The sequence below is a fragment of the Myotis nattereri genome (genome assembly GCF_964212035.1).
Source record: "Myotis nattereri genome assembly, chromosome: X".
In the NCBI taxonomy this organism is placed as follows: domain Eukaryota; kingdom Metazoa; phylum Chordata; class Mammalia; order Chiroptera; family Vespertilionidae; genus Myotis; species Myotis nattereri.
In genome coordinates, this window is record NC_138078.1 from 8,048,316 (window position 1) to 8,057,832 (window position 9,517).

The window sequence follows — 9,517 nt, forward strand, 5'->3', positions numbered from 1 at the left end:
TGCGCGCGCGGGCGGCAGCCCAGGCTATTCGGTGGTGGGAGCACGGGGTTCCATGGGACTCTTTGTCGACCCCTCTGTGTGGGGTAGGGAAGGTCGGGGCCGCGGAGAGCCTAGTTCGAGCTCCGATAACTCCCAGTGGCCCAAGAGGGTGGGACGGAGGCGTGACAGCTGGTGATGATGGAGAGGAGAGAGAGGGAGTGCTGCAACTCTGGGGAACACACGTCAGCTCTGTCGTGGAGCTCGTGCACGCGTTCAGGGGCCTTTTGCAATTACTCTGGCTCTAAACTGTGCGGAATCCGGCCCCTCCTTCCCATCGCACTGCTACATCCCTAGACACCTTTCACCCCAAGCCGTTTTTAGTGTCTGCCCTAGGCTTCCTTCACACGGGGACGCCCACCTCCCCCAACCACCTGGGTTCCAGTTTAGCCTTGCCAATGACTTGCTCTGCCAGGCATGCCCTTCCTCTCAAATGTCACATCTCCCACGAAGCCTCACCCTCAAACCCTGTGAGAACGAATCTCTCTTTCACCCACATGCTCACTAAGCCTCTGTTTAGCATATCTTGAATTTTATTAATTTTTCATCCCAGCCTAGTACAACTGTCTGATATATAACACAGTTAATAAATGTGAGTGGACTGATAAGGATTATAAAATGATAGATTTATTAAGAGCTGTAGTGCTGAGCATCGTGTCTGGCACATAATGGATGTCCGTAATTTTTTGAATGAAAGAATGCATGATTCATCTAGTCCGACTCATCCTCTGCAGATGAGGAAAGAGGAGCCCCACGGGCCTAAGTGACCTTGTTTGAACAGGCAGGGGTTTCTCATGTCTAATGCTATTCATTACCCGTCACCTAGGTTCTTACAAAGGAAGCTAGAAAATTGCTTTTGTTGAGCTATGCCCTTTTTTGCGGAGGTTCCCAAACATAGAAGCCAGAATTTTTTAATGGCCCGAAGTGAAAAAGAAATGCTAAGTTTTTCATGAAGCTAAATGTAATCAATTTAAAGGAATCTTTGATTAGGGATTATGTCCTTTTTGTGTGTTTAGGATAGTACATAATAGAGATTGGGGGGCCTTTTTAAATAAAATGTATAATAACTCCTCTTTTAAGCACTATTATGTTGCTTGGAAAATTTCCTACTAACATGAATGATTAATGTATACTAGAATATTAAAGAGGTGGTCCACCCAAAGCACAGAGATGGCTTTCTGTAGGTCTTTAGGTCTCCTGCCCCAATTTCTCTCAGTTTCCTGACTAATCATGCCCCAAAGGTACATGTTAATGACCCATTTCTCTCTTACTACACTAAGCAGATGCCATGCTATGAAAACTTGCCCTCTGAATCCAAACTGCTTTTTTTTCTTTTTCAATACAAAACATATTTCCTCAAGGATAACTACCCCCAAGTTTAAACTCATTGGTTATGCCCCTAATGTTGGTCTGTTGTTCTGAAAATGAGGACGGGAGACTTGCTGATGACATATTGGCAGTCTCTGGTGTTCCTAGCCAAGAAAGGTGGGGGTTGGAGGTAGGGAGGGAAAGGAATTATGGGAAAAATAATTAGCAGCTGAAAGCAGCTATTACATAATCTTGGCTGCTTATTAATTTAGCAGAAGGAATGGCTTATTAAATTCTAATAGCAACAGCACAAATGCAAACAACCTAGCAATTAACAGTGCAGGGCCCATTATTTTGTTAATATGTTCTCTTCTTTTGGCAAGTCTATAAGAGCAAAATTTATAGAAGCAGATGGTCTTTTTCAGTAGATTATAGATGGTTTATTCCTCAATCTTAGTATTAAGTGCTAATTGTGCATTCACCCTGAAAGACAAAAGAAGCTCTGTTACTGTCTTTGTTAGTAATTAATCGCTTGACTTTGATTACCAAAATTTTTAAATTGTGGGCTTTGTTATATGCATGTTTCTTCTCACCTAGTATCTTCTTCATCTATTATGTTAATTAGGGTATCTTTTTAAATACTCTGCTTTTGTTATCTGGGTAGTCCTGATTTCTTCGTTGTTAATGATGGCACAAAATTATTTTTATGAAAATTAAAAATCAAGTTTTTAACTTGTTCCTTTTTTGTACAAGAGATATTTATTAAAAACCCATTTCCACGGAACCAGAACATGTAGTTTCTTGACGCAAGGTTGCCTGATGTTACTGGTTTCAATGGCCCAGGTAGGTAAAGGAAAATTCAGCAAGGTCAGAAGAAAGAACAGATTTATCTTTAAGTAGGAAAGATAATTTTGTCTCACATATACAGAAGGTGAAGAATTGAAGTATATCAGGTAACTTGCCTGTTATTTACTTTTTTTAGATATAATTGACATGTAACATATTACTTTCAAATGGACAACATATAATGATTTGATATTTATATATATTGCAAAATGATCACAATAAGTTTAGCTATTATCACTTGTTTCTTAAATTTAAAAAAGGGCCTATCTTTCATGTATGCTAAATTCAAGAGCTAAGGGTAAAATAGAGAGTCAGTCTACTTTCTAACAGTTAAATGTTGAGACTTGTTATGTAATCTTTTTAAAGTTTTCAAAAATAGTTTTAGTTTTCTGTTAAATGTATGTTGACCATATGATTTTATCTCCTCTCCCTCTCAAAATGCCATTAAATGAAGAGGAGAGAGAGAGAGAGAGAGAGAGAGAGAGAGAGAGAGAGAGAGAGAGAGAAATGTCTAAAGTCTGTATCTACAAGGACAATAAGAGAGGATGTCAACAGGAAGTCAGGGTACCCTGTCGCTCATCATTAAACACTGCAATTTAAGTAAAATTTGTAATATGTGTATGTTGAGAATATGGAGAAGCAGAAGTGAGGGGATGTTGAAATATTGCTAAATCCTCATGCAGTAACAGTAAGAAAACAGATAACATCTAACATAAACCAAGAAATAGAATTTTTAGTAAATTCCAGAAGCAATAATGTCTCTTTTCCCAGGGACTGAATCTTGAGGTAGGATGTAATAAAGATTATTACTGCATTTAATTTTACTGCAGGTTTTACTTAATCTTCTTAAAAATTATAATAAAGTAGATTTTTTTAAAACCCTTCTGTTAGTATTACGAACTCGTACATAGTTCCTTCAGCTAGTCTATGCTATGTCATTTATAAATTATTAAAATGGAATTCAGTGCTGAATCAGTGTAGAAGATCACAATAAGTATAAAAAAGATTTCCAAAGATGAAGTTGTTCCTAAGAGAAAAGTGGCCTAAAATGAGAGTCGTTAACCAAAGCATTTCAAAGAGATAGAGCTGTCACTGCCAAAGTCCTCAACAATGAGCTAAAGAGAAATGTGGAACATATGCTCTCTCTTGAAACCTGTTTCTATAGCTTTGAATAAATTGTAGGAAAATGACTCTTCCTTTTTAATATTGGGTAAGAGCAGTGATTCTCAACCTGGGCAATTTTGCCTTACTCTGACCCGCCAGGGGACACTTAGAAATGTCTGGAGACGTTTTGGTTGTCACAGTGGGGAGGAGGAGGGAGTTGGTGATGCTGCTGCAATGTACCAGACAGCTCCCACCACAGAGATTTGATATGTTTTCAACAAAACAATTTCAGATAGTATTCTTTTGACATGGTCCTTGAAATGAAATGTTTCAGCAGTAATCTAGCCAGTGCTTCTAGGATAGTCTCTAGAGGACTTGGGAAAGCACAGATTGCTGGGCCCCCATCCCCAGAGTTTATAATTCAACAGGTCTGAGGTGGGGCTTGAGCATTTGCATTTCTAATAAGTTTCCAGATGCTGCTGATACTGCAGGTCCGACCACACTGTGAGAACAATTTCTCTATAACAAAAAAAAGCTATGATATATAATTGGAAAGTGCTCAAAGCGAGCAATTGTGATATAATTTTCCCAGACAAATCATCTAAAGGTAACTTGAGATCTGAATATTTTTTTATGGCTGACTTCATTAAGCCTAATAACATTAGGAGAGTAATATTCCCAGTTATATGAACCTGAAGCTAAATCTTTATGCACAATCCAGAGTGGCATATGATCACTGTATACCCTATACAAACTAATATACAATAATAGTCTGTTAGAAATTAGAGTGCTTAGAGAAGCCTGAAAATTAAACAATAGAAGTCAGATGCTCACTTGATGAATATCACTAGTCTAAAAATATTTTCCAACTAAGTAGGAATCTCCTCTGAAATATTTTGTCAGCAATTACAAACATGAGATAGAAAAGAGAGGGTTACAGGGAACAACTAGACAGAATCAATATCCCTGGAGATATTGACAGAAACCACTATGTGCTCATCAAAATCTGCCCTTTCTGTTCCTTGGCATGCAGCGAGACCCTGTTCCTCAGCCACACCTGCAGTTAGGTTTGTCCATGGGGCTGAGATCAGCCAATGAAATGTGGATGGAAGTGATGTTAAGCCATGGCCCAGAAAATCCTTCTACAGGAAAACCACTTCCATCTCTCCCTCCAGAACTTTGTTTTTGCTCCCTGGATGTTGACACCAGAGTGACCTTGGAAATCAAGCTTGAAGATGTCTGAGTCTCTGTCAGTGTGGAATGACTGTATGAAGCACACGCGCGCGCACACACACACACACACACACCACTACCACCATCATCATTTCTGCCACCAATTATACTTTGAGTAAATGAGAAATAACTTTGTATTAAGCCGTTGATTTTTCCAGATTCATCTGTTACAACTGCTTGCATTTACTAGCCATTTTTGCAAGCTCTTGCATGTTTAGTTACAAAGAGAAGGAACCGTAGTGATTGGGAGAGCAGTGAATTTTCAAGTGGATAGCTTTTTCTCAATTCTAAACCTGCTTTTTGTGCTACTTTATGTGTCTCATTTACATTGAAATTAGAAGAGACTTCTCAAACAATCTGAGTCCAGAATTTATAATTCCTCATCTATCAAAGGGGCAAAGAAAGCTGATTTGAGGTTCTTTTTTACAGTCCTCTGGCAAAGGCTAGCATTTGTATCAGGCAGTAAGTAAGGTGACATTTTAAACATCATAAGGCTGAAAGAACCAAGGAAATAAAAAAGGGAGGGCACATTCCAGTAAAGTTCCCTAATTTTCAAAGGTGAATAATAATATCATCTGTTTTTTAGAATTAAGAAATCAAAATTTATAAATTTTTGTGACCAGATTATGCCCTTGTCTTTTCAATACTATAGGAGAAAGTTAAAACATCCTAAAGCACTATTTAGAATAAATGGACATTTTAATAGAATGATTTGAAAACAAAAATCAGAATTATCACATACATTTTAAATATAACAAATAGAATTTTACTCCAATAAAATTAATAATAAGAAAACCAATAAATTTAATTTAAGAGCAGGGGAGGGTGGGTAGGAAGAGATCAACCAATGGATATGTATGCATATATGCATAACCGGTGGACACAGACAATGGGGTGGTGAGGGCCTGGGGGTGGGGGAGATGGGAGTGGGCTGCAAGAGGTTAATGGGGGAAAAAAGGAGGAACTAATGTAATACTTTCAATAATAAGGATCTTTAAAAAAATAAAAATGGCCAAATATATGGTAATGGAAACTGATTTTATTTGGGTGGTGGGAACACAATGCAATATACAGATGATGTATCATAGAAATTTACACTTGAAAACTATAGGATCCTATCAACCAATTGCATCCCCATACATTTAATAAAAATCATTTTAAAGGTCATTTCATTCACAAATTTTGTTTTACAAATGAGGAAATAAAACCCAGAGAAATTAAATAGTTCAAGATTAGAAACTAAGTAGCAGCTGAGGAACCAAGAACCCTATGTTTTGTCTCTCTGGGTGATTTTTCCTAGAGAAAAACACCACTATTGCCTATAAACTACTAGCCCCTATCTTTACTTCTTGTTTTATTAGTTTTTTCTGCCTCTTTTCCCCTACCATAGCATGTGAAGTATTCTTCTGTTCATCCCCCTTAATATTGCACTATGTCAGACCAACAAACTGGACTGACAGCCCCTTCCTTCCACCTGGTCCCATTTATTTCCTTCTGAACATGGCCACCTAACTGTTTTTTTCTGAAACATAAATCCAATAGAGATTAGACCCTCTGCTTAAAATGCTTCAATGTCTTTATTACCTCATTTAGTAAGTCTGGGCCAGACACTCACTGGGTACTGGGGGTAAAATAGAGAACAACTTAGACATAGAACTTTCTAACAGGTTCATATGGTATGATGGGGGTGGGGACACAGTTTACACCCAGGCATTCCAATATAGTGGAGTGTTTCAAAGGGGGGAAGGTCAAGGTGCTGTGGGAGCACGTAAGAGTGCCTAACCCAGAGTCTTGATGATAGTGATGGATGGTGGGGTCAGAGAAGGTTTCCTGGAATGCACAGCTTTTAGGCCAAGATTGAAAAGACAAACTGGGAGTTAGCTGAGAATACAGGGCAAGAGTATTCCACACAGGGAGAATAGCATGTACAAAGATGAAGAGATGAGTACATTACTGTTTTAGGGACCTGAATGTGGCCAGGTACTCCTGGGTAAAGAGGAGTCGTCAGAGAATAGGAGGACCATATCATGCAGAGCCTTTCAAACAAGATTAAAACATTTGGGCTTTTCCCAGCTGGCGTAGCTCAATGGTTGAGTGTCAACCTATGATCCAGGAAGTCTTGGTTTAATTCTCAGTAAGGGCACATGCCCGATTTGTGGGCTTGATCCCCAGTATGGGGCATGCAGGAGGCAGCTGATTAATGATTCTCTCTCATCATTGATATTTCTATCTCTCTCCCCCCTCCTTTCCTCTCTCTGAAATAAATAAAAACTAAAAACATTTGGGCTTTATATAAGGATATTGGGAGACATTGGAAGATTTTAAGCACGGGCAATGCCATTATTAGACTTGAGTATTGGAGTTTCAGAAAGCTCACTCTGGGTGAAAAGTGGTTAATTGTAGGATATATTGTAGTCAGAGTTTAGTTGTAGATAAAATAAACCATTATAACTGGTACAAACAGAAAAAACAGCCTAAAAGTGATTGAAAGAGCTGGAAGAGAAAAGTGTAGGATGAGTTTCCAGGAAAACCTTCCAAAATAGCACTGCAGAACTTGACTGCCAGGGAAATGCTGTGCTTGCCATTATCAGTGAGCTGGAATATTAAGAAGCTGTTTCCATAACTGCTGGCTTCAGGCCTATACCTCCTCTGTTGTGATCGAGAATTCTGAAGTTGCTGCCAACAAAATGGATGCCATGGATCTTGGCTCTTTTCAATCATGTGGCTAGGAACTGGACATTGAACTTCCTCTTCAAGTGACATTGAAAGCCAAATGCTTCCATAAACATACTTGCCAGCACAAATAGCAGAGGCAAGCCCCCTGTACATGATATATCATTTCCCCTTTCAAATCTTGTATGGGCACAACTTATTGTTGGAATCTACATCACAACCAGAAGCCTAGCTAAGTGGTTTAGTTTTCCATTTTCTCGAAGGAGCACCACAAGTAAATTGAAATGAATATTGAGTAAGCAGATTCACAATGTCCACTGCAAAAGTCAAGAATGGTGGCCAAGAGACCAATTGAGAAGCTGTTGAATAATTCACATGAGAAGTGAAGGTAGCTTGAACAAGAAATAAAGAAAAGGAGATAGATTGGAGAGAATTTAGGAGGTAGGATTTATTGGTGCAGTTTGGTTTGATGTGGGAGTAAGAGGAGTGGGTATAAAGTCAAGGATGATACTGGGGGAAGATTCCCTGAGAAATGGAATTGGTAGAGAAATGATGAACTGCTGGGGTCCAACCCCAACGGGTCCAGGGGTCCCCAAAGGTGTGGACGGAGTCGGCGAAGAAGGAATGACACGGAGACAGCGTTCAGTTGATCAGCAGCCTAGCCAGGATCTCTAGCCAAGTTCTGGTCAGGATCTCCAGTGAAGTTCTGGTTAGGATCTCTAGCCAGGTTCTGTGTCCATGTTCTCTTGCTAGGTTCTCCAGCCAGGTTCTGTGGCCATGTTCCCTTGCTAGGTTCTCCAGCCAGGTTCTGTCCAGGTTCTCCAGCCAGGTTCAGTTACCAGGTCCTAGTCAGGTTCTCTTGCCAATTTCTGTAGTCAGGTTCAGTCCAGGATCTTTTGCCATGTTCTCTCCAGCGAAGTTCTTCTGTCTGTAGGTTCTGTGTAGGTTCTGTGCCAATTTCTGTCTCTCTCTCTCTGTCTCCTAAGTTCTGTGTCTTGTTGTCTTGTTACAACTGTATTTATACCAGTTGATTCAATCCTATCAATCTCTATTACAAAGGTTAGGGCGTTTCTTATCTCCATTCCAGGGAGTAAAGATTATGTAGCTTAAGCATGATTGTTTGTAGTTAAAGTGATTAACTACCTGCCTGGCACTTAGTTAAGGAGTTTCATCCCCTCCCTAACTTCAGGGAAAAATCCCTACCTGGGGAAACAACCTTTCTCAGAGAGGAGACCTTGGTTAAAACACATAGTGCCTAGAAGGTGAGCAAACATATTAAGAACAGTATGCCATATATGCCAGGTCCTTTGAAACAGCAAGGATGGACCGGCTCCCGGCAATGAACTCATTTGTCAAACTTCAAAATCAGATATCTGTAGGGCCTTCAATTGGACAGTAAGAATTATTGACACAAGTCTGAAGGCTCAGGAGTCAGGTTAGGGCTGGAGCTAGAGATTCGTGAGTCATCAGCATAGAACTGGTAAATGAAGCTGAGTAGGAGGATGAGATCACTCTAGAAGAATGTATGCAACAACACTATTGCTTTTAAAAGTCCTGTTAAAAACAGAATTATAAGATGGTTCCCATGATGTTTGTCACCTGGCCTTACTTCTATGATTATGTTAGGTTATCAGGCAAAAGGGAATTTGCACATATAATTAAGATAATTACTAATCAGTTAACCTTAAAATAGAGAAATTAACAGATTGTAAACGACACATACAAACCTGGCAGGAAGGAGATAGCAATCAAAGACTCAAATCAGCCCTGACCGGTTTGGCTCAGTGGATCCAGGGGTTGATTCCAGTCAAGGGCATGTACCTTGGTTGCGGGCACATCCCCAGTGGTGAGTGTGCAGGGAGCAGCTGATCGATGTTTCTCTCTCATCGATGTTTCTAACTCTATCCCTCTCCCTTCCTCTCTGTAAAAAATCAATAAAATATATTTTTTTAAAAAGACTCAAGTCAGGAGGACAGCACAGACCTGTAACTTTTTTTTTTGTCTGGTATTCCTCACTCCTAAATTCAGTAGCCCCATTCCTTGGGAAAACTGTTTTCTTCCCCTACCACCATCACTCCCATTCCAAGGATGAAAATTAAAATTGAAAGATTACCCAAGGGGGCCTAACTTAATCATATAGAACTCTTTAAGAGAGATTTCTCTGACTAGTAGAAGAAGAAATCAAGAGTGATGTGAAGCATAAGAGAGATTCAGTGAGAGGAGTTTCTTCATTGGTGAGTGTGGGGAGGGAGGCATGTGAAAGGACTTGAGAGTAGCCTCTAAGAGATGAGAATTATCCCAACTGACACTCAACAGT